Source organism: Lithobates pipiens, unplaced genomic scaffold, assembly GCF_037356315.1.
Source record: "Lithobates pipiens isolate NorthernLeopardFrog02 unplaced genomic scaffold, aLitPip1_a1.2 Scaffold_19, whole genome shotgun sequence".
NCBI lineage: Eukaryota > Metazoa > Chordata > Amphibia > Anura > Ranidae > Lithobates > Lithobates pipiens.
Window position 1 is genome coordinate 548257652 of NW_027507764.1, and position 26486 is coordinate 548284137.

Sequence of the window (26486 nt, forward strand, 5' to 3'; positions counted from 1 at the left end):
AAATCCCGGAGGCAACGTCACATCGCTTGCGGTTTCCTCGGCTGTCAATGGCACCGATTTTTTAAAAACGACAGTATTCAGAAACACAGATTATGGAGATCTGAATACTTTTTAGTGCAAGGAGGGATTTGGGGTCTTTTAGCCCCCCCCAATCCCTTCATAAAGAACACCTGTCACCACCTATTATTGTCACAAGGGATGTTTACATTCCTTGGGACAGCAAAAAAAGTGAAAAAGTTTTTTTTTTTAAAGCAGATCACCATCATTACTAGTTAAAAATAAGTAAATATGTAAATAAAAAATGCCATAAATATATCCCCTATTTTGTAGACGCTATAACTTTTGCGCAGAACAATCAATATACACTTATTGCGATTTTTTTTTACCAAAAATATGTACAAGAATATATATTGACCTAACTGATGAAGAAATGTATTTTAAATTTTTTTTTTGGGGGGGGGGGGGGAATTTATTATAGCAAAAAGTAAAACCTATATATTTTTTTCAAAATTGTCGCTCTTTTTTTGTTTATAGCGCAAAAAACAAAAACTGCAGCGGTGATCAAAAAGCACCAAAACAAAGCTTTATTTGTGGGGAAATAATTTGTTAATTTTGTTTGGGTACAGCATCGCGCGACTGTGCAATTGTCAGTTAAAGCGGCGCAGTGCCGTATCGCAAAAAATGGCCTGGTCATTAAGGGGGAAAATCTTCCGGTCTGTAAGTGGTTAAAGACATGCTGGTAGGCTGTTATGATATTCTTTTGAGCGCGCATAAGATGGCTGCCCTGACAGCAGATAAAACACGTGTACATGTACTATAGAAATGATAATCATTTGTGTGTTTTTTTGTAAGCTGACAAATGGTCAAAAATATTTATTTGCAAAAAAAAATAAAAAATTTCTTTGGCTGTTTTACACATAACACTTTTAATCGACATTTTAGCCCCCCGTTCACAACGTTCACAATGGTGCAACTTCAGGTGCAACATACTATTTACAAATCGCAACTGAAGTCACATCGAATGTCTTTCTATGGTACCACCTTAATAGGTGCCATTTGAAAAATAGTTTTTGCACTATGCACAGATGTCAGCAAGCCACAGATGAAATCACACTGGTTTGTGGCTTTGACCTCACGCTGAAGTAGTGCAATTTCAAAGCTGCATTCAGTGCGAACGAAGGTTTAAACTGTTTTAAAGCAATGTGTTTTGTTTTTTTCAAACACTCTATTTTACTGTGACAGCTGCAGCCTGCTGGCTTAGCCTCCATGAACACTGGACAATGTTTTTGTAATAGTGTTTTTCAGTGTTATTCCGTGTTAGCATTTTTATATATTTTTTATTTATTTTTTTATTCAATGGATCAAAAACGTTAAAAAATGCTGACGAGCCAAGTTTTTAAGCGTTTATCAACGTTTATCAGCATTAAGGCTGAGTTCACACTGCAGCGATGCGGGAACACTGCGAATCCGCTGCCGGTTCCCGCATCGCATGCCTCCCGGCGGCAGTTCACACTGCCCTATGCGAACTGCTGGGAGTGTCAGTGAAACGTTAATGACACCCCCAGATCAGTCCGCATATCGCAGTGCGATCTGCAAACTCGGACAGGAATCGGATCGCATGGTGTGAACACCCATGCGATCCGATTCTGCTGTGGACCAAAAAAAGGGTCCTGTGCGAGTTTGGGCCGGGTGCGATGCGAATTCAGCCATACTAGCTGTATGGCTGAACTCGCATCGCTACAGAGATCGGATGTGATTTGCACTGCAGTGCGGTGCGAGTCACATCTGATTCTCGTCACCGCTGCAGTGTGAACCCAGCCTTATGAAGGGTTTGGCATCTTTTGTGGTCAGAAAAACTACTTCTGAACGCGATTTTATGGCATTCAGAAAACAGCCCATGAACTCCACCTGCTGATAAACATCCGAAAACGTCCATGTGTGCATAGAGACATAGGATAAAAAAGAGGGGAGTTTATGGGCTGTTAAAAAAAATGCCCAAACTCCCAAAAACGGCCGTTTATGAGCTTCAGTGTGCATGGAGCCTTAACCACTTCAGCCCCGGAAGAATTTACGCCCTTCCTGACCAAAGTACTTTTTGTGATTCGGCACTGCGACGCTTTAACTGACAATTGCACGTCATACGACGTGGCTCCCAAACAAGTTTGACATCTTTTTTTCTCACAATTAGAGCTTTCTTTTGGTGGTATTTGATCACATTTGCGGTTTTTATTTTTTGTGCTATAAGCAAAAAAATAGCGAAAATTTTGAAAAAAATGCATTATTCTATACTTTTTGCTATAATATATATCCCCAAAAATATATATAAAAAAAAAATTCCCTCAGTTTAGGCCGATATGTATTCTTCTATATATTTTTGGTAAAAAAAAAAAAAATAAAAAAAAAATTGCAATAAGCGTTTATTGATTGGTTTGCGCAAAAGTTATAGCGTCTACAAAATAGGGGATAGTTTTATGGCATTTTTATAGATTTTTTTTTTTTTTTTTACTAGTAATGGCGGCGATCAGCGATTGTTACCATGACTGCAACATTATGGCGGACACATCAGACAATTTTGACACATTTTTGGGACCATTGGCATTAATAGAGCAATCCATGCTTAAAAATTGCATTGATTACTGTAAAAATGTCACTGGCAGTGAAGGGGTTAATCACTAGGGGGTGCTGAAAGGGTTAAGTGTGCCCTAGGGAGTGATTCTAACTGTGGGGGGGGGGCTGTATGTGACATGTCACTAATCAGCACTCCCAATTATAGGGAGAGCTGATCAGTGACAGTGCCACTAGGCAGATCGGGGAGATGCTAATGTAAGACCATTGCGAGTCTGTGGGACCCGCGATCACAGAGCTCCCATCGGGCACGCGCGTGTCCACAAACCTCCTCTTAAAGGGCAACGTACAGGTACGTTAATTTGCCTGTATGTGCCCTTCTGACGCAGTATATCTGCGTGAGGCGGTCGGGAAACACAACAAAAATATTCCCAGCACACTTACCAGCTAGCAATGCACAGTGACACCTGATGCAAGCAGCTTTGTTTGTAAACAAAGCTCACAAGATTACCATGATTGGCTGTTGATCCACCATCGATTGGTTCCCAGTTATTAGCTGAGACCAGCAGCTGTCCATGACAACATGGTCTCTGAATTAGAAGCAAGTTTGGGGTCAGGGATACAAATCCTTGTGCATGTAAAACAGCTCCAATATACAATCAAATTGCTAATCAGCCAATCACATGGCAGCAACTCAATGTATTTAGGCATCTAGACATGGTGAAGACAACTTGCCGCAGATTCTTTTTAAACACTAAACCTTTTTCTGACATTTGTTGGTTTCAAGTTAAAATCTTTTTTTTTTGGCTAGAAAACCCCCAAACATTATATGTATTTTTTTTTAGTAGAGATACTAGAGAATAAAATGGTGGTTGTTGCAATATTTTATGTCACACTGTATTTGTGCAGCGGTCTTTCAAATGCAATTTTTTTGGAAATTACTTTAATGAATAAAAAAAAACAAAAAAGAAAAAACTAACCAGTAAAGTTAGCCCAATTTTTTGGGGATAAAGTAAAAGATTTTACGTCACGAGAATCATGATCTTTTTATTCGAGGCAAAAATTGTGATTCTCATTTTGGCCAGAATCGTGCAGCTCTTGTTCCAATCGAGTATCGTTTAAACCCCACGGCCTACCTGAGTATTGTTGCTCACCCTGTCCATCTTCTGATGGCTCCTTCCAGCAGGATAATGCACCATGCCACAAAGCTCAAATCATCTCACCACTGGTTTCTTGTACATGACAATGAGGTCACTGTACTCCACAGTCACCAGATCTCAATCCACTAGAGCACCTTTGGGATGTGGATTTGCATCACGGATGTGCAGCCGACAAATCTGCAGCAACTGCATGATGCTATCATATCAATATAGACAAAAATCTCTGAGGAATGTTTTCAACACCTTGTTGAATCTATGCCATGAATAGGGATGAGCTTGGTGTTCGACTCGAACACAGGCCATTCGTCTGTTCGGCGAATTCAGAACTTTGTGGACCGTTCGCACCAAATTCGTGTGGCAAGAACGGCCCACAATGCACTACGCCATTGTAGTGCATTGCTGGCTCATGATTGGCCAAGCATGCACTGTGACCCCGCATGCTTGGCCAGTTACAGCACCGGCAGCGAGGAGAGCCATAATTGGCCACAGGCAGGATGCCTGTGGCCAATTATAGCTCAGGGGGTCTAGTACAAGCCCCACACTATATAAGGCCGCCAGCGCGGCGGCCTTGTGTAGTGTGTTCTGGCGTGCAGGGAAAGAGCAAGATAGGCAGGGACAGTGTGTTCTTTTCTCAGGCATCTGCAGGAGTTAAAGTGGGTGTTGTGTGCCTCCAGCACAGTATACACCTGTATCTACCCTTTTATGCTGGTGTTCTCTAATACAGGCATCTGCAGGAGTTAGTGGGTGTTGTGTGCCTCCAGCATAGTATACACCTGAAGATACCCCTTATTGCTGGTGTTGTCTGTTGCATATCTTGCATATTAGCCTTTAAAATTAGCACTTTTGATTTCGAACGTTCGAGTCCCATAGACTTTAATAGGATTCTAAAGTTCGTACAAATTTTTGGTCCGTTCGAAGGTTCTGGTGCGAACCGAACCAGGGGATGTTCGGCTCATCCCTAGCCATGAAGAATGAAGGCAGTTCTGAAGGCAAAAGGGGATCCAACCTGGTACTAGCAAGGTGTACCTAATAAAGTGGCCGGTGAATGTATTTGAATGGCAAATTTAGCTCTATATGCACATTGCTCTATGCATAGTATATATCCCTTTTTAGGCAGATTTCACCTTTTTTTATCACCATGTAGTTTCAGGAGGGCTGACAATAATGAAAGAGAAAACTTTCTTTGTGGACTTGCAGCATTGGAGTGGAGTTTTTTCTTTGACTATGTGTCGCCCAATGGTAGAGTTCTCATAAGCTAGCAGGCATAGAAGGAGATGCAAAACAACATTTAAGATAGTAAAATATGAGCAATGTAAATGAGACAAAGTATGTAGTGAGTTTGCTGTGTTCTGTGCTATGGGCAATGCAATAAAACATGGCAGGTGTGTGACAGAGAACTTCCCCTTAAAAAAAAAAAAAACCCACAGGACTAGTATGTTCAGTACAGATAATAAAACTATAAATAAAAACCTTGCGCTTATTGTTACAAATTAAAAATATAAAATACAAAGGACAGCAGCACACTATTATTGGCAGAATACAGCAACTGATATAGACTGGATGAAAATAGCTGCGCTGTCCCTTTAAAAGTTAACCAAAGATTGTGGTTGATGCATTTTCCAGTGCATTTTTAGTTTCTGTAAATAAGTTTTTTTTGTTTTGGCTAATAAGAAAGTATATATTTAAAAAAAAAAGATACCGGCGCTAGGGCTGCAACTAACGATTATTTTCATAATCGAATAGTTGACCGATTATTGTTTCGATTAATCGGTTAATAACCTTAAAAAAAAGTTTGGTGTATAATTTAGTTAATATGTAAAGTTTTTAAAAAAAGGCAATTTATTCTTAAATATCTCTATATGCAGTGGTGAATATAAAATAAAAATAAAAAACTATGGTTAGGGAGCAAAATATCTAATCCACTCTGAGAATAACAGACAGAAGGGATATACTGTATATATTAGAGGGGATATATACTGTATATACTATTAGAGGAGAGAGATACTGTATATACTATTAGAAGAGAGAGATACTGTATATACTATTAGAAGAGATATACTTTATATACTATTATAGGCTATATACTGTATATACTATTAGAGGAGAGATACTGTATATACTATTAGAGGAGAGATATACTGCATATACTATTAGAGGAGATATACTGTATAAACCATTAGAGGAGATATACTGTATAAACTATTAGGAGAGATATACTGTATATACCATTAGAAGAGATATACTGTATATAATATTAGAGGAGAGATATAGTGTTTATACTATTAGAGTGTATATAGTGTATATACTATTAGAGGAGATATATACTTTTAAAGGGTCAATCTGGTAAATATCATCAGACTCATTAACTTTAACCCCATTTTGTTACCGGCCGATTAATCGGTTATGAAAATAGTAATCGGTTAATTTCTAAATCGAATAGTTGTCGATTAATCGATTAGTTGTTTCAGCCCTAACCGGCGCACAGATGTACGATATAAATTTTGGCTATGCTGCAGTCAAAAAAGCCCCTTTGTGTGGGCTAGAAATGTATGTATAAGAATGTGAACTGCGCCAACCTTGCCAAAAAAATGATATAATATTCTTCACCTCTACAGTGTACTTTATCATTCCACATCAATCAAACCACGTGATCCCCTCTAATTGTGATACACCCTTTTTAAAATTGTGATCCAAATATTTATATAATCGTAAAAAATATATAGATTCGATAAATACCACCAGTGAATTAACAAACACTAAATTAATAAATATGTATTAAATATTAATAAATATTTAGTAAATGACAAAACTATAAAATAAATAATGTATAATTAATCAATCGCTTTCAGTGAAACACACAATTCATAAACAAATCAATTTATAATATGACCTAATATTAGTGACAGTCCATCATCACAAAAGTGAAGAAAGGGAAATCCCTTCAATACAATCCGAAATAAATATTCTCAGTGAGGAATCATTTACTAAATATTTATTAATTTAGTGTTTGTTAATTCACTGGTGGTATTTATCGAATCTGTATATTTTTTATGATTATATAAATATTTGGATCACAATTTTAAAACAGTGTATCACAATTAGAGGGGATCAAGAGGTTTGATTGATGGTGGCAGCAGGGGCCATGGATAGATTCATGCTATGCTATGCTATGCTATGCATGAATCTATCCATTGGTCATAGAGGGAGTGGCTGGAGAGAGGGGGTGGCACCTGTGCACCCTTTTGGATGCACAGCCACTGATAAAGACATGCACATTCACATACATACATATGCATACATGCACACACACACACACACACATACATGCATCATGCACACGCACAGACATACATGCACACACACACACGCATCATGCACATACAGTAGACAGATAGTCTTATATAAAAAAAACGGCAGTCCTTTACCTTGGATCTTCCTGCCGGGTACTGCACTGTAGGGGGAGACAAAGAGCACAGCTCACAATGTGCTTTCACTTTAGCCTAATGTGAGGAGCTCCCTGCACAGTGCAGATAATGCAGCGTACACACGATCAGACTATCCGCCAGACTTAGTCCTTCTTTGCAGCGGAGGTCCGCTGGACTTTCCGAACAAGCGGACCTGCCCACACACGACTGGACTTTTCCGGCGGACAATCCGCCAGACTATGGCGGGAGTCCGCCGGACTTTTGAAATGAATGGACTTGCCCACACACGGAGTAAAGTCCGTTCATTTTGAACGTGGCTCCAGGTAGACGGAACTAGCGCAGGAAGTCAATGTCACCGCCTCCGTCGGCGAGATTGACACCTCGCGACCCCCGTCACCTGGTATGGATTTAAAGGGGAAGCCCTACACCGAAAAAACTGCGTGAGGGTCCCCCCAAAGTCCATAGCAGACCCTTATCCGAGCATGCAGCCCGGCCGGTCAGGAAAGGGGGTGGGAAGGAGCGAGTGCCCACCTCCCAAGTCGTACCAGGCCGCGTGCCCTCAAAATGGCCCTGCAGCCCCCCCACCCCAAAGCACCTTGTCCCCCATGTTGATGAGGACAAGGGCCTCTTCCCGACAACCCTGGCCGACACACGGGCGGATTGTCCGATCGTGTGTACGCGGCATTATAGTTCGGAATTGGTTGACCTCAGCTCCTCTCAGCCGCCCCTCCTAGCGAAGAGTACAGGGGGCCCTGAAAGTCAATCTCGGCGACCCCTATAATTCTGCCACTGAGTGTAATATAAAGTATAAAGTGTGAGAGGAATTTGCAGTGTAATATAAAGTGTATGGGGGGTTATTTACTAAAGGAAAATCCACTTTGCACTGAAAGTGCACTTGGAAGTAAAGTCGCTGTAGATCCGAGGGGGACATGCAAGGAAGATAAAAAACAGCATTTTAGCTTGTACATGATTGGATAATAAAATAAGCAGAGCTTCCACTCATTTCAGATCTACCCCTTAGATTTAGAGCGATTGCACTTCCAAATGCACTTGCAGTGCAAAGTGGATTTGCCTTTCGTAAATAACCCCCATAGTGTAGGAGTCTGCAGTGTAATATAAAGTATATAGTGTAGGAAGTGTGCAGTGTAATATAAAGTATTTGGTGTAGGTGGAGTGTGCAGTGTAATATAAAGTATATATTGTAGTAGGAGTGTGCAGTGTAATATAAAGTATATAGTTTAGTAGGAGTGTGCAGTGTAATATAAAGTATTTGGTGTAGGTGGAGTGTGCAATGTAATATAAAGTATATAGTTTAGTAGGAGTGTGCAGTGTAATATAAAGTATATAGTTTAGTAGGAGTGTGCAGTGTAATGTAAAGTATACATGACTATTGTATAACAGATGTACTGTCCCTCTATGCTAACGGACAAACCTTGCTACAGGCCCCATTACCATTCCCAATTAATAGAGACCACACCAAGTTGGGGTAAAATTGGCCGTAGCAGCCCCTTTATTAATAAATTTAAATGACCATAACCATAAACATCTGATATTCGCATTGGTCTTGGCGGGCACTACACATACCCTCTATTTAATAATAATAATACTAATAATAATACTAATGCACTGCGGAACCTTTTATATCTGCTAATAGGCCTCTAGCCGACATACTGGCTCGGAGACAACCAACTGACCGCAGTGCACCCGTTAACCAAATTCCAGCTAAAACCACCGTTAGCTGGAATACCACCATCGGGACCCATACCACCAATGGGTCCCTACTCTCCTTATCCGAGGTTTCTTCATTCACCAGCCAAGACCAACACCCGCCCGCTGCAACGACATCCTGAGTACACACCGATCTGTCGGAAGAAACAAAGTCAAGTACGAAAAACAAACAGGGAGGGTGGGTGGGAAGCTTGTTCCTGTTCTCTGCACTGATGATGGAGGGGGGAGGGGCCAGCTCCTTTTTACTCTCCTGTCCCCTCCTCCCCACCGCTCCTCCAATCAAGAAAGACCTAACCCTCTCTGTACCCTGTTAACTCTGTCATGCCCGCCCTGCGCTATCTCTTCATTTTATTTCGTTTTCGCTCCGGGCTCTTCTTGACTATTGTATAACAGATGTACTGTCCCTCTATGCTAACGGACAAACCTTGCTACAGGCCCCATTACCATTCCCAATTAATAGAGACCACACCAAGTTGGGGTAAAATTGGCCGTAGCAGCCCCTTTATTAATAAATTTAAATGACCATAACCATAAACATCTGATATTCGCATTGGTCTTGGCGGGCACTACACATACCCTCTATTTAATAATAATAATACTAATAATAATACTAATGCACTGCGGAACCTTTTATATCTGCTAATAGGCCTCTAGCCGACATACTGGCTCGGAGACAACCAACTGACCGCAGTGCACCCGTTAACCAAATTCCAGCTAAAACCACCGTTAGCTGGAATACCACCATCGGGACCCATACCACCAATGGGTCCCTACTCTCCTTATCCGAGGTTTCTTCATTCACCAGCCAAGACCAACACCCGCCACAGCGCCCAAGGGGAACACCTTACCCTTGGGAGCCCCACCAACCCCTACGCTCTCCAGCTGCCACCTGCAAACCCCCGGGCCCCCAAATTCCTCCGCCCAGAATAAAGGTCACTTCCCTACCCCAGAAGCACCTACCAGTATCCATGTCCAGCTCTAACCACCTGCTGCCCAGCCAACATTCCTGACCCCACACAGGCCGACATCCCCATTACCCTTTTTAGTTAACTATTTCCAGCCCCAGCTGCCAGGCAGTCACAATCTACAATTAAACGGGCAATGCTGCGGGGCCCCCACACAGCCTCCGCCAGGAAAGCCCCGCGTGTGTGCCCAACTCCACCTTCAGCACCCTCGTAACCACCCACATGGACATCAAGCGCACATGGTAACCACAAACCTTTTGACCGGCAGTATACGGCGGGCCCCATCCAGTAGTGCCTATTCTGCGCCCTACAGGCATGCCGCGCTCCCCAGCCTGCCCGGCACTCCTGCTCAAAGAGAGCCGGCCGCTCGTATAGCCATGCCCAAAACAGTGTCCCCCACTCCGACAGTCTGCCTCACTTGTCCCCTGAAACCCATACAAGGGCCCAAAAAATTAAAAGAAAAGAAAAAAGAAAAAAACCTTGGCAGCCTGCCCGCACCTGAAATCGTCGACAGGATGTGAGAAAGAAAGAGGAAAAAAGGAACAACAAAACAAAATATTAGCTACAGAGATGTATGTATACACACATATACCCCTAGGACCAACTCGGTTACCCCGCAAATGAGCTGAAAACCGGACCTGAACCCGACCCACACCTGGCCGCTTACCCACTGCCGCAAAAGTGAGACAATGCAATCCCGAGGAAATAACCCGACGCCCATGACCTCTCAAACAAACTGACGAGGAATATGAACATGGTGGACATTCCCCCACCGTCGCCACGGCCCCCCGCCTTCGGACCAGCCGCTCAAGCCCATCATTACCCCTCTAGTACCGTAGTACCATGCCCCCCAAATCTACTGGAAAGGCTACCCAGCTGGCCTCTCCCACCAGCCCCTGCCGCAAACCCAGGGAAAGCCATTGTGCACCACGAAACCCCCTTGCCGACATAACCCGAAAAACAAAAACAATGGCCCCAAACCCAGTCCTCTGCAGCTACCACCGCACAGAGCTCTACGTGTCCCGACTTTTCGCGTGTGGGGAGGGGAGACACCGATAGCGCTCGTCCTCCAAATGGCAATGAAGCGACAGCAGCACTGCGAGTTAAAGAAACATACCCAACTCACTGAACCCAGAAACTAACCCGCAACCCTCTCCCCGGGACCCACAGTACCATCCCTGCCCGATGCACCAATGACAAGAATACTGCAATATCCCCTTATGAAGCAGCCCAACTCCCAAGCCTTCCTGCTTTTAGGAAGACGTTCTGCCCCTAGGAGGTGGCAACACCCTACCAAGGACCGCTGATCCCCAAACCCCACATGACGTGGAAGCCGAAACTGCCCGCACAATGACCCCTTGGAAGCGAACCACAGCACCCCTACACAGACCTACCTCCCTTAATGGCCAGCACACTCCCATGGCCATGCCTCGTACCTCCCAACCGACATACTCTGAATCCAAGAGGAAAACCTTATTCCCCCGGCCCACGAAGGAAACCCCACAGCCCGTCCGGCCGGACACGCGCCCGTAAACGCCTATAGCCCATCACCAACCTGCCCGATCACCCCCCAAAGCGCAATCAATCACCAACTGTGAAATCCCCCATCACGTACCAACAAGTTTAATGCAGGTAATACAATAAGCTAACGTCCCATCTACAGCCCGTGCAGGCCCATAAACCCACCATTGCCTACTCTACTACTTACCGTATACTTACTTGCCACCCTGATGTCACCACCGCGATGGTATACTGAACTGCTTGCGTACTCACCAGATATGTACTCAGTAGCCCGAAGTCACCACCGTGAATACATAAGTCTCTACTTCCATACCTACCAGATACTCACCCGCCACCACCATCACGTCAGGAAGGGAAACCACACCCCACCGCGGGCCCAATCAAAAGTTTCCACCATCATAAAAGGGGGCACCATACCACCGATGGGCTCCACCACCATATGTGAACAGTTTAGGCAGGGCCACCCAAACCTGCTGGGCCCAACCAACCTTTCTCCATCGTCAGGAAGGGGCCGCCCATACCACTGATGGGACCGACCAAACATCACTTCACCGTTAGGAAGAGCCCCCCATACCTCCGAAGGGCATAACCAACAGTTCTCCACCATTAGTAAAAAATCCCCCCATACCTCTGATGGGCCAGACCACTCCGTCTCCACCGTCAGGAAGGGCCACCCATCCTCCGATGGGCCCGCCCAACACCCCTCCACCGTTATGAAAAGGGGGCCGCCCCTACCTCCGATGGGACCGACCGACCCCAGTTCAGATAGGAAGGGGCCCTGTACCTCCGATGGGCCCAACCCACTGATATCCCCCAGCCCCACAGGACCCCCCAACACCTCCAATGGACCCAACCACCATTATTACACCGTCGAGCAGGGACACCCATACATCCGATGGGCCTAACCCCCCGATATCCACCGTTAAGAAAAGAACCCCCTACTACAACCACACCCAAACCACTAGGCAACTACCGTTTGTGCCCCAAACCCTCACTATATATTTATCTACGTTGTCATTTTGCCTTTTATGTGATTGTTTATTTATGTAGGTTTTTTTTTTTTTTTTTTTTTTTTTTTTTATTTATTTTTTTTTGTGTAGTGCCCAGTAGGGCACCCCCCACGCAACTGAGCACCAAAGCCCGTTGTGCCTAGCAAGAAAATGAAACAAACCCCATACCTACGCTAGCCCCTCCCCACGAGTCTTCCGGCAGGAAGGAACCCCCAAACTCAGGTCGGCACAACCCACCATGCTCCCTCCCAATTAGGACGGGGCCCCCCACCTCAGCTAGGGCCCCCCCACTATTTCCCCCAGTAGGACAGGACACCCATCCCTCCGCCGGGCCCAGCCCTGCTGTTGCCCGTGCCCCATGCGGCCCAGCACCCCTGTCTCCGGGTCACTGCTCCCCGGCCCCCCTTTCCTTGAAAACACTGAAACCCGAATTGCGTCCGCACCCAACATGGAAAAAACCCGGCATCCCCATCTATTGCCCTTGCAAAAACCCCACCTCAAGGGCATGTAATGCCCCCCTGTCGCTCTGCGCCAGCTGGGCCAGCAGCGCTCTCCCCCTACTGTCCCGGCCAGAGCCCCATTCCCTTCCGCACAAACCCGGCTGCAGACCGGACCCGTTGCCCCTTCCCCCAACCATTAAACTCCCGCACTCCCGTACCGCCCTGGCACCGACGTGACGATAGGACGGACGAACCCAGGGGAACACCCGCATGCAAACAGGCGCGAGTGCCTCTACCCCCCACTGTGGCCTCCCCCTACCCGTACTAACTACCAAGAAATAGAAAATTGCAAAGTAGCATACCTGACTGCCTAGGAAGAGTCCCACCATCCGCAAGACTGGCCACCCTCGCCGCCGATCAATCCTGGGGCACTCCTTCCGCCTCCTTGTTCGCCGCATTTGACCAACTGTCCCCCGTGAGGTGCAGCCCTTCTGGGGAAGCATCCCCCAGGATGGAGATGATCCACGAGGCCGGAAGCCCTCCGGTCCGTCTTCGTCTGTTGGAACTGCCAGCTGAGGGAACGGCAGCCTGGCGCCCGCAGCTGAACAAGGTCTGCCCGACGGGGCTCCGACCCGCGTGGTCCACCAGCTGGCTCCGAGATGGCCGCCAACTGGGTTTTGGGTTTCCTGGTCCCCCCAGCCGGGCCAAAAACTGGTGCCCGGAGAGCCGCCCGCCGAGGCAGTGCCGGCCCGGCGGCCACTGCTGGGTCAGCGTGTTCCTCCCGGATGGCCACAAACGGGGGGGGGTGAGGCGCCTCGGTCCCCCCAGCCTGCCCCCCGCTGCCGTGCACATGTCCTTGTCCGGTGCCCGGAGAGCCGCCTGCCGAGGCAGTGCAGGCCCGGCGGCCACTGCTGGGCCTGCGCGTTCCTCTAGTAGGGCCACAAACGGGGGGGGGGGGGGGGGGGGGGTGGGGCGCCTCGGTCCCCCCAGCCTGCCCCCCGCTGTCGAGCACATGTCCATGTCCGGTGTCTGGAGAGCCGCCTGCCGAGGCAGTGCAGGCCCGGCGGCCACTGCTGGGTCTGCGCGTTCCTCTAGGAGGGCCACAAACGGGGGGGGGGGTGGGGCGCCTCGGTCCCCCCAGCCTGCCCCCCTGCCGAGCACATGTCCATGTCCGGTCCGGAGAGCCGCCTGCCGAGGCAGTGTAGGCCCGGCGGCTATCGCCGGGTGCTGCCCCGCCCGCGGAGAGCCGCCTGCGGAGGCAGTGTAGGCCCGGCGGCCAGCGCTGTGCGAGGCCCCGAGCGTGTCGAGCCGCCCGCCGAGGCCGTGTAGGCCCGGCGGCCATGTCCCCCGACCAAGGAGAGCTGCCTGCCCAGGCAGAGGAGGCCAGGCGGCCATCGCTGGGTGCGGCCCCCACCGCCGCTTTGCCATCCGCTAGCCCCCGCCGATGCCGCGGGCTGGACCACGAGGGTCACCACCCGGTGCAGTGGTCCACCCCGCAACCCAAGGCCGGGAGTCCCGCCACCGAGGTTCGGCCCCCCATCGGAACGACAGGGCGGGCCGTATGGAATGAAGGCCGCTATCCGGAGGGCTGCAGAGAAACGCTGAGACCCCTCCGCCCGCCGGAGGCCGCGGGCCGTGCTGAGTGCCTGAACCCGGTGCCTGCCGCCCCCGCTCCGAACGGGCGGCATGCGCAGGTCGCGCAGCCGCAGCATGCCAGGGTAGTAACCCCCCCCCCCCCCCCCGAGCGCCGCGATCGCGGGTGATGGCGGCTGGGCCCGACCGACCCAGCCCAAACCGCGACCGCTACAAACCTCCCTTCCACTCCACGTGCCCGTCCTGAGCTGCCCAGGGCGGCAAGCTTGTTCCTGTTCTCTGCACTGATGATGGAGGGGGGAGGGGCCAGCTCCTTTTTACTCTCCTGTCCCCTCCTCCCCACCGCTCCTCCAATCAAGAAAGACCTAACCCTCTCTGTACCCTGTTAACTCTGTCATGCCCGCCCTGCGCTATCTCTTCATTTTATTTCGTTTTCGCTCCGGGCTCTTCTGTGTAGTAGGAGTGTGCGTTTGCTTCTGCACGCAAGCTCAGCAGGACGGGGTGCGTTTACATTCTTTTTTTCTTATTTATTTTTCCTTTTTATTTTTACACTGTTTTTAAAGAAAAATAAAAAATGTTGTGTCATTTTTATTTCTATTACAAGGATATCCCTTGTAATAGAAAAGAAGCATGACAGGACCTCTGAAATATGAGAAAAAAGCCTCAGATCTCATATTTACACTAAAATGCAATAATAAAAAAAATAAAAAAAAGTAATTTTGAAAAAATAAATAAAAATGGCTCTTTAAAAGCTATGGACGGAAGTGATGTTTTGACATCTCTTTTGCCCTGCAATGTTATCTAGACGAGTGGGGGCCATCTTCCCCTCACTCGTCTCCCAGCAAGGGGTAACATCCGCTTGCCTCCGCCGTTGCCGACGGCTCCGGTAAGCTGCCAATAAAAGTGATCTTGCTGCGAATCCGCCACAGAGACCACTCGGTAAGACATCGGAAAGCGTACCGCCAGCCGAAGAAGAGGATACCGGGGTTAGGGCAGCTAGCTGTTACCACAACAACAATATTTCTCTTCAAAGTTAGGACGTATATCGCCGTGTGGCGGTCCGTAAGTGGTTAACTGAAGTTGAAATCAGGCTTTTTAATGCTCTTTAATGTGAGCATCTGGTTTGTAGTCTGAAGAGTAATGTATTAGATGCTGAATGGGTGTCATAGACCTCACTCGTGTCCACATGCTTATATGTGCTTTGCAATCTAAAGGGGGGTTACATAGGTGGCCTTTGCAGCAGTGAGGAAGATCAGTACAGATGCTGTCAGAAAAAAAGGTGGTGGAGAGCTTAAGTTACACTCTACAGGCCTCAATGAGGAGAGATGTGGCCCCCTTCACACATGAACAGAGCTGAAGCTGTCAAATACAGCCTGTGTGCTGTAAGTCCCTCCCTTGTCACCTTTTTCTCTTGGTGTCAGGAAAACTTGAGGGACATGATTCATGCTGATAGCAGAGGAACAAATCGAATAAGAGGGAAATTACACTTCTAAGAGCACTATAGAGGAATATGCTTTGTTAATATTTTATGTCTGAGGTTTACAACCACTTTAAAGTGGTTGTAAACCCTTACAAACCACTTTGACCTACAGGTAAGCCTAGATTATGGCTTACCTGTAGGTCCAAGAAATATCTCCTAAACCTATACGGTTTAGGAGATATTTGCCCGAAGACAGGCACCGCTGTCTACGGCGCATGTGCCGTAGACAGCGGCGCGCAGGCGCAATGAGCGCGGCATTTCCAATAATGGAGCTGCCGCGCGTGTCGGCTCCCGTGCGCATGCGCGGGAGTGACGTCATCGCGGCTCCGCCGAATGACAGCGGCGGAGCTGCGAGACCCCACCGAAAAGATGGATGCGCCGGACTACAGGGGACAGCGGTGACATCGCTGGCTCCTGTGTCAGGTAAGTGACACATAATGGGCTACTATGCGATGCATAGTAGTCCATTATGCTTTGCCTTTGCAGGGAATGAAAGAGGAAGTAAACCCATCAGGGTTTACTTCCTCTTTAAGGGACCTTTAGTTTGTGCTATTCCCTAAACTTAACCAGGTCAGTCTTTGGTATGTACCCTGTGCCTTTCCTTCCCTCCTACCATTGCGTGAACTGGTTCAGTCAAAGCCAACATTGCCATCAAGCTTGCAGGAAAAAATAAATATAATGAAATGGTCAGACCTCCACACTTTAACTGTTCTTTGATATCTATGGACAGTTTAAAGGCCAACTGCAGGCAGCAGATATTCTCGTTGCAGTGGGTCTAATGCTTGTTTAGTCTAGGGCAGTGGTTCAGAACCTTAGTCCTCAAGTTCCCCCTAAGGCCCATTTTACACGGGCATCACTGTGTGGCGGATTTTGCTTGCTCATGGGGGGTCGTTCCACTGACGACTGCTGAACAGGCGGATGACCAGTCCGTGTCCACTCCGCTGTGCAGGACAGACACAGTCCCACTCTCTATGGGGAAAACGGATGGATACAGACCGCTTGACAGATCGGAATTAGGACCAACAATCCATGTGTTTTTTGAGGACAGGATCAGATTGGATGGAGGCGGGTGTCAGCGGACATGTGTCCCCTGACATCCGCCGCTCCATAGTGGTGAACAGAGGGTCTGATCAGGTCCACCTGAAAAACTGACAGGCGGACCTGATTGGACAGCCCGTGTGAAAGGGTCCTAACAAGTCATGTTTACAGGATTTCATTCAACTTGCACAGGTACTTTAAAGCAATAGCTTGGTATTTTATCTGAGGGAACTTCCAAAACGTCCTGTTTGGGGGTACTTAAGAAAAGTGGTTGGGAAGCACTGGTCCAGGGGGATCGAAATATAATCGGTAATACTTGGCTTTTTAGGTTTTATTTTAAGAGATTCTAGACCTTTGCAGGGAAAATTGAGTGTTCCACCCCTCCCCCCTACTGACAGATAGCTTTACAGTCATCTACCTGCCACTCCTTTCCTCCATTGCAATGGCCACCTAAATACCCAGTGTTGGCTATTGTCGGAGCCTAGAGGGAGTAGTGACATCCCTCTGGCAGTGCTCGGGCCTAGTGCTTGCTTGTCCGCACTGTCACATGGGAGGAGGTCACATATACCTGTAGCACTGACCCCCGAAGGAGCTTCTGAAATTGATTTGGGCCTGCACTCTGCTAATGAACCCTCACTGACTTGACTCAGTCCCCTTGACACAGCTGTGGTGCGATGTGGAGTGTGTAATGAAATGGTGCGAGATAACCTCACAATACAATATACCGTATATACTCGAGTATAGGCCGACCCGAATATAAGCCGAGGCCCCCAATTTACCCCCAAAAAACTGGAAAACTTATTGACTCGTGTATAAGCCGAGGGTGAGACATGGCTGTCCATCCCTGTGTGTGTGTCCGTCCATCCCTGTGTGTCCATCCATCCCTGTGTGTGTATCCATCCATCCATCCATCCATCCATCCCTGTGTGTGTGTGTGTGTGTGTGTATTCATCCATCCATCCATCCCTGTGTGTGTGTGTGTGTGTGTGTGTGTGTGTGTGTATCCATCCATCCATCCATCCCTGTGTGTGTGTGTGTGTATCCATCCATCCATCCATCCCTGTGTGTGTGTGTGTGTGTGTGTGTCCGTGCAGCCTTGTGTGTGTGTGTGTGTGTGTGTGTGTGTGTGTGTGTCCGTGCAGCCGTGTGTGTGTGTGTGTGTGTGTGTGTGTGTGTCCGTGCAGCCTTGTGTGTGTGTCCAGCCTACCTGTGTCCCAAGCCTCCGTCCCGAGCCGCCGTCGTCCCGAGCCTCCTCCGACCCGTGCCGTGCCTCCTCCGTCCCGTGCCTCCTCCGTCCCGTGCCGTGCCTCCTCCTTCCCGTGCCTCCTCCGTCCCGTGCCGTGCCTCCTCCGTCCCGTGCCTCCTCCGTCCCGTGCCGTGCCGATGGATCGCCGCTCTTCTCGGCGGCCATTCTACAATTCAAAATTCCGCCTCCGCCTGTGATAGGCGGAACACTCAATTTCCCAGCAGCCTGTGTTCCGCCTATCACGGACATCCTCTCATACTCGTCCGTAGTATGAGAATGAGCGGATGTCCGTGATAGGTGGAACACAGACTGCTGGGAAATTCAGTGTTCCGCCTATCACAGGCGGAGGCGGAGAAGGAGGCGCGGCTTTTAAATTTTAATGTCCGCCGTCTGTCTGCTCGATACGCTGATCGAGCAGTCAGACAGCGGTGACTCGAGTATAAGCCGAGGGGGCACTTTCAGCCTCAAAAAAGAGGCTGAAAATCTCGGCTTATACTCGAGTATATACGGTAATATACCTGTATTATCACCAGGGTATCCAATGGCTTCACCTGCTGGGAGAAACCAATACTCCACACAATTGAGGTACTTAACCAGAAGTATACTTTACTGTAAATTGTGATAGACAGGTGGTTACAATGATTGTACTGTCACCTTAACATAAAATTACAGGACAATGAAACTGAACAACAATTATACACAGTGTAACTATAAGGGAGCTCCCCCTACTTTAATAGCTAGTTGTGAGATCTCATTAAAAGTACACAGTCTTTAATCTTCTTGTCTTCTGCTAGCTATGATGGTCTCTTATAAATTGTAATCCAATGGGTAAAGAAATCAGGATTGATTAAGGAGTGGTCCTGTTACTGTTCCTATAAATGTTCCACTGAATGTTTCCTTAAAGTGGGGTGCCCCCTAAAAAAAAACATTAAAAGTCAGCAGCAGTACTGCAGCTGACGACTTTAATAATCGGACACTTACCTGTACCAGGGTCCAGCGAAGCCCCCCCCCCTCGTTCCCCGCTCTGCTCGTGGCGCCGTCATTCTTACTGTGGGCACGAGTGGCGCAGGGCGCCGTGATACGCGGCACAGTCATCTGGGACACATGACAGGTCTCAGATGACTGTGTGGCGTGAGGAGAAGTGATGTCACCAGCCCGGGCAATGAAGAAGGCACACTACGAGGGACCCCCTAGCAACAGGCATTGAGAAATGAGTAAAAAAAAATTTTTTTACGATTATTTTTTTTTTTAAAGAATTTTAACCACTTGCTTACTGGGCACTTAAACCCCCCTCATACCCAGACCAATTTTCAGCTTTCAGCGCTGATGCACTTTGAATGACAATTGCGCGGGCATACAACACTGTACCCAAATTAAATTTTTATCATTTTTTTCCCACAAATAGAGCTTTCTTTTGGTGGTATTTAATTACAGCTGGGAGTTTTATTTTTTGCTTAACAAAAAAAGATGCAAAAAAAAATAAAAAATCATGTTTAATAGTTTGTTATAAAATTTTGCAAACAGGTCATTTTTTTCCTTCATTGAAGTGCGCTGATGAGGCGGCACTGATAGGCTGCACTGGTGGGCACTGATAGGCTGCATTGGTGGCACTGATAGGCTGCACTGATGGGCACTGATAGGCTGCATTGGTGGGCACAGATAGGCATAGTTAAGGCGGCACTAATAGGCACAGATAAGGCGGCACCAATGGGCACAGATAAGGCGGCACCGATGGGCAAAGATGGGCACAGATAAGATGGCACGGATGGGTGGCACGGATGGGTGGCACTAAGGGGCACTGATAGGTACCACTGATAGATGGGACTGATGGGCACTGATAGGTGGCACTGATAGGTGGCTCTGATAGGTGGCACTGCTGGGCACTGATGGGCGGCACTGATGGGCACTGATGGGCACTGGTAGATGACACTGATGGGCATGGATATGTGGCACTGGGGTGCAGCACCTTTGTTGAGGCAGATTGTGGGCACTGCTGCGTGGCACTGTGGTCACTGCTGGGTGGCACTGCTGGGTGGCACTGTGGGCACTGCTGGGTGGCACTATGGGCACTGCTGGGTGGCACTGATGGGGGGCACTTATATTTTATTGAGGTGGCACAGGCAGGGGGTAGGTGGGCACTGGTAGGGGGGAGGTGGGCACTGGCAGGGCTGGCCGTGATCGGGACTGATGATCACGGCCGCCGGTGATCGGCTCTTTTTTTTCCTCCTCGCGCTGTCAGCGCGAGGAGGAATAATAGCCGATTACCGGCTCCGTTGTATCACATGATCAGCTGTCATTGGCTGACAGCTGATCATGTGATAAGGGGTCGGGATCGACCCCTTGCTCGGATCGGTGATCAGGCGAGTCTCATAGACTCGCCGATCACAGAGCGCGCCGCACGCGCCCCTCAGGGGCGCGCAGGCCGCTCGTGCACGGGACGACGTCAATAGACGTAGTCCCGGCAAAGGAGGTCCGCGCTGTAGCCGTCATTCGGCTATAGCGCGGGTCTCAAGTGGTTAAACAACTTTTTTTTTTGGTGGCAACACCACTTTAAGTATAGTACAATGCTTAAGGAAACAATGCAAACACTGTATATGAGTCTGACTAGATGCAAGTGCGTAATGAAACTGTGGGCCGCAACCCGCTCTCTGGTCCCGTGCTCTGAGCTTGCTTCAATGCCGGCCAGCCCCGTCACACTGCTCTGCTGGGTGAACCAGGTCCTCTGATGCTCAGATGAGTGCTCCGCAATGGCTGTAGGCTGCTCCTTCTGGAAACCTACTTACAGGTCCTCACAGTCAGGCCATGCATCCAGAAGAGACCTAAGATGGCCGCTTGGGGTCCTTTTATATCCTACCCAGCATGCAGTGCAAGAGAGGGTGTCCATGGGTAGGTCACCTGCCATTCTGGGAGGTTGGTCAAATATCAAAGTAAATAAACAGTCACTTCCTGTATTTAGTTCAATGCTCTGAAAAGAAAAGTCATCCGAGTCCACTGTCTGTATTTGGCCACTAGATGGCGCCAAATACTAAGCTATAGAATTGTCCATAGGCTTTAATTATATTATATTATATTAGTATTAAGATTGCATTCATAGGCAAAACTATCAGTGCTACATACCCAATACCTACAGTAGAGGCACTGGGTTATTTTGTGTCCTTTGAGGAAGGAGCAGCCAATGGGGGCGTGCTGAAAAGATGTGTCACTTGTAAATGTTCAAACATCTCCTCCTTAAAGGGTAAGTTCACCTTTATAGAAAATCTGTAAGGTGACTGTGACAGACTCACCCAGGACAGAGGATTTTGGAGAGGACTGAATGCCAGGCTCTTGCGTTGCGATTATGGTCCCTGGCATTTGGGGGAACAGTTCTCTTGGTGAGCTGTATGCCTGGGTACCCTTGAGGTGGTGTTACTTTGGAGTCAGGCCAAGACACACAGACTCTGGATATATATATGCCATATTAGCAATAGTGACTGAATCATACTGTTGGGACACATACTGTTAGATACTAATATCATCAACTCCAGCCACCTGTCTGTGTTCTTGTATAATGTAAATGAGTCTAGTCTGGCTTGACACAGATTCTAAAGATTATTTCACATATTGTTGTTTGTGCTAATTAACCCTGCAATTGAATGAACGAGTCCAGTGTTGATTTAGATAATTAGCTCATGTTAATTCTGTTTCTGGCTACAGTTGTATTGTTAGAATAATATGAGCAGGAGGGGGGGACTTCGTCTTCTACTGTATTATAAATACTTGTCATTTTGGTTCTAATAAATCAGTCCATGTCAGCAGCTAAACAAGTCTCATCTTGTTTTGTTCTTGGGAGTGGTTGGAATATCTGATATCTATATTCAGACTGGGAGGACATGGTATATGACGAAAGAACTCAAGCGGAGTGTAGGGACGTTTTGCCACAGTGACCTAACACTGGACCGCCTCCCGGTCCCGCTATACAGAAGTCCCACGATCACCCGCTGTGACACATTCGGATGCCGCTTCACCGCTCCGGGGATTTGAAATTCCTGCGGCTTAATCTCAAACGTACCTCTTAAAGGTACATATAGGGGGCATTCTAATTGGTCGTTGCTGTCACATGGACAGCGTCGACCAATCAGAACCCGCCTAGCCTGTCCTGTCAGTGCTGGAGAAGAGGAGATAAAGTCGCAGAGGTGTCAAATCCCTGGACCAGTAAAGCGGTGATCCGATGTCTCACAGCGGGTGATCGTGGGACCGGGGGGGGGGGGGGTCCAGTGTAAGTTCACCTCACAGATTTTCTGTAAAGGTGAACTTACACTTTAAAGGATAAGTTCACCTTTTGGAACATGTTTCATGTTCCACCTATACTTAGGGCTCTGCCCGGCTGGCCATGCCATTCATTTGCAGCCCTCTGTGAATGGAAAAGTCCTGACAGCCTTTTCAGCTCTTGGCTTGAAATTTCAATGAACTACCACGGCGCAGTTGAGCACTTTGGTAGCTCTTGATTCTTCCTGACAGTGTATCTGTCTGTCCGTACGAGAAGACAGATACACTGATGCCGCGTACACACGGCCAGACTTTCCGGCAGAAAAAGTCAGATGGGAGCTTTTCATCGGACATTCCGACTGTGTGTATGCCCCATTGGACTTTTTCTGCCGGCATTTCCGACGGACTTAGATATAGAACATGTTCTAAATATTTCCGTTGGAAATGCCGACGGAGCTTAGTCCATTGGCAAGTCCGACTGTGTGTACGGAGCATGAGAAGTCTGTAGGAGTCCTGCATGACATCGGTGATCTGCTGATCGTGGATGCGATGCTTTACAGGCTCCCAAAACAAATAGTAAATGCACATTTTTTTTTTTTTTTTTTACCTGCAAAGAAAGAAAATGTGCATTTATTTTTTGTTAAAAGGTGAACTTATCCTTTTAATATGTTGTCACTTGTGTCCATAAAAGGTGCAAAGATTGCTCGCCCATAAATATTACAGAAGTTTTTTAGCTATTTGTTTTAAGTTTCTGTCGTCATCCCTATACCACAAGGTGCCATGCGTGACGGCTCCTGGGTTTCAGTGTGCACAGACAGCTGGAATTAGCACTTTCCTGCAGTGCCACCTACTGCCCTAATCTGGAATGGCAGAACAAAAAAGACAAAATCATTTTATTTTACTAGTTGGATTTACAAGTGTAGATGAAGCCAGCTGCATTGAATACCTGGTTCCCTATGCTTTGGTTCATTTCGTTGGCTTGTTCATCGCTACAGCACGTAGGAGTTGGCTGGAGGGACCTATTAAAAAAGGCTTGATTTAAATCCATTCGATTTAAATCATAATTTTTAAAGGGCAACTGTCATCCCTGTCCTGCAGCGGCTCCTCCTCTGATCCGCTGTACACTCACTGCCAGTTTAAAAACTTTAAATGTAAGGACTTATTCTTGCTGATAGTTAGAATCTTTAATAGCAATACAGTGCATGTCTCAGATTACAGAGTTTGGATTCATTGAATGAGTTTAGCGAAAATGTAAATATTGCAGAATATACAGCCCCATGCTACATAACTAAGCTCCATTTCATGCTGAATAAACAAAATTATTAATGTATCTTAAATAGAAAACCATCTTTTAGATTTTTACGCCAAGAGCATTTTATTAAAATACGTTTGATAAAAAATAAAAAATCAGATTTTTTTTTTTATTATCAAATTTTTATTCACCCTGCTGATCATTGAAATGAATTAATGCCCAAGCACTAAGGTTTAGTAGCTTTAAGCATTTTATTCTGCCCAAACTCTGCTGCTCCTCAACTGTTTTTTTCCTGCCACTAAACGTTGCTAAAAGCCTATGTGTGCATGGACACACAGGCTAACATGGAGGGGCGTTTACAGGCAGGAAAAAAAATGTCAGACGCCCCTAGGAGCAGCTGTAAAAATGTCCTGTGTATACAAGGCCTTAGGCCCCTTTCACATGGGGCTGTCCGTTTTGATGGACTCGGCTTGCTCAGCAGGGATCCCTCCATTGATCCCCACTGAGCAGGCGGATGACAGGTCCGTCTCCGCTCACTGTGCAGGACAGACCTGTCAGAGCTCCGCTCTCCTTTATGGGGGGATCGGATGATTGGATGCCAGCAGACATGTCACCGCTGACATCCGTCGCTCTATAGAACTGCATGGAGCGTCCGTTCAGGTCCTCCTAAAAAACTGACAGGCGGACCTCAACGGTCCGCCCGTATGAAAGGGGCCTTAACGTGCACATCTGAGGAAAATAATATTCAGTACATCTCTGCAGTATATGCACATTGCACAATGTTTTTTCTCTATACAAATACAGAATAATACCTGTTGATCTGGCAGAAATCTAGTGAGATCCTAACTTCTTGTTTGAACTGACAGTGCTGCCTCTGCTACATTGAAATCCTAAACATTGTTGTCATCTCCTAAGGATGAGGTACTGAGGGGTGTTACTGATTGGCACTGATTGGCACTTTGTGCTCTGACACAGTAGGTGGACACTGATTGATTGGCACTGGCAGACTTTATTGATGGGGCACTGACTGGCAGCTGATCAGGGCTGTGCTGATAATCAATGTGCTGATTATCAGCACAGACCCCCTACGCCCCCTCCCCCCACCGATGGCTCTCCCTGTCTGTGCAAACCGAGCAATGCTGTTTACCAGCACTTCCTGATTCACACGATGATCAGCTGTAATTGGTCACAGCTGATCACAAGGTAAGAAGCCTCTGTCAGAGGCTCCTTACTATGATCGGAGATTTAGTGTGTCAGACTGACGAATAGCACCTTTGATCACTGGGCGCGTGCCGGCATGTTATCCTGCTGGACATCATATGACACCCAGTCAGGATAACAGAACCACCGCCGCCCATCAATCTGCTAAAGGCCTGGGTGGGAAGTGGTTAAATGGCACTGCAGAAATCACACTTGGTCGGTCAGCCAGAGTTACCGTTAATGCCTCTATTCCATGCCGTCATCAGATGGCTCAGATCACAGATACAGTGTACAGAGCCGATCTGAGCGGCTCTGCACTATGATAAATGATGGCCAAAGATCACAAATGTAAATGGTGTACTGAGAGCCCTCCTCTTTCTTCATGAGAGAGCAAGTGAGATTTTTTTTTTCAATGAAAATATTGAAGGGGTCAGCAGAAAATGATTTTAACGGATTGTGGCAAAAAAATATTTTTTTAACCCTTTCACCCTCCATCTCACCTCTATCCTGTCTCTGTGATCTGTTTAGTAACCCTTCACCTCACTTACCCTACACATCTGTGCATTAACCCCTTCATTTCCATCCTCTCACTGTAAGTGACCTGTATGGTAATCTCTTTGCCTTCTCCTCCCTCTGTGTATGATCTGTACATTAATGATGTGCTGTGTTGAATGCACTATTACCAGCCTCCGTACCTTAACCTTCTCAATACCAGCCTGTTAATTTTCCCAAAAAAAACTCTGGCAAAAAATTTGATCACCTTGGGGTATTCACTTTCCAAAAAGAGGTAATTTTGAGGGTGTTTGTACTGTCATGACATTTTTATTATTTAAAGCGGATGTTTATTGTATTGCTTGTAATTGAATTACCGTACTTCGTATGAGTGTCAGCTCCATCTAGTGGTCATAATGCAATATCTTTGCTGAAAAAACTGAAAAAAATAAATAAATACAGCATTATAGCCACAAGATCAGTGGTTCTCAACCATCTAGTGCCATGACCCCTTGATAAAATTGTTCTCCCAAGAAGGACGATGAGGATACTGTGATGTATTGAATAGCAAAAACCCACATTAATCACTCCTAGGAATTGAAGAAAAAATATTATTCAGCATGAAACACAAAGTCACGCAAAAACGCTCCAAAATCGTGCATAAAAAATGCTGGAAAATCGCTCAAAGACGCTACACTCAGGTGTGAATGCAGCTAAAACAGTTGGTTGAGAGGCAACATATATAACGTCCTCAAGGCCTGTCAAATGCCTCTAAAAAGGGATCTGAGCATAGACAGACACCACTATGCACCACACTTTGGGCATTGATGTGCTCTTTACCATGCATTGCCGCAATGCAAAGGTGTGAATGAGCTTCTAAAAAGGCAAAAGAAAATATATACGTTTCGATTAGGGCTGTGAAAATTAAAGATGAATTCCTCGATAAATTTTTTTCATAAATCAAAATTCTTTTGATTGGTACTCACCTCTCTGCCAGCTTCCGAGTCTTCAGGGATTTCCATTGGAGATCTGGTGACGTCACGGACATCACCGTCACTGGACTCCCCCCTTCCCCAAGTGCCTCCATCTGCTAACGAAGGGAAGGGGGGAGGAGTCCGGTGATGTT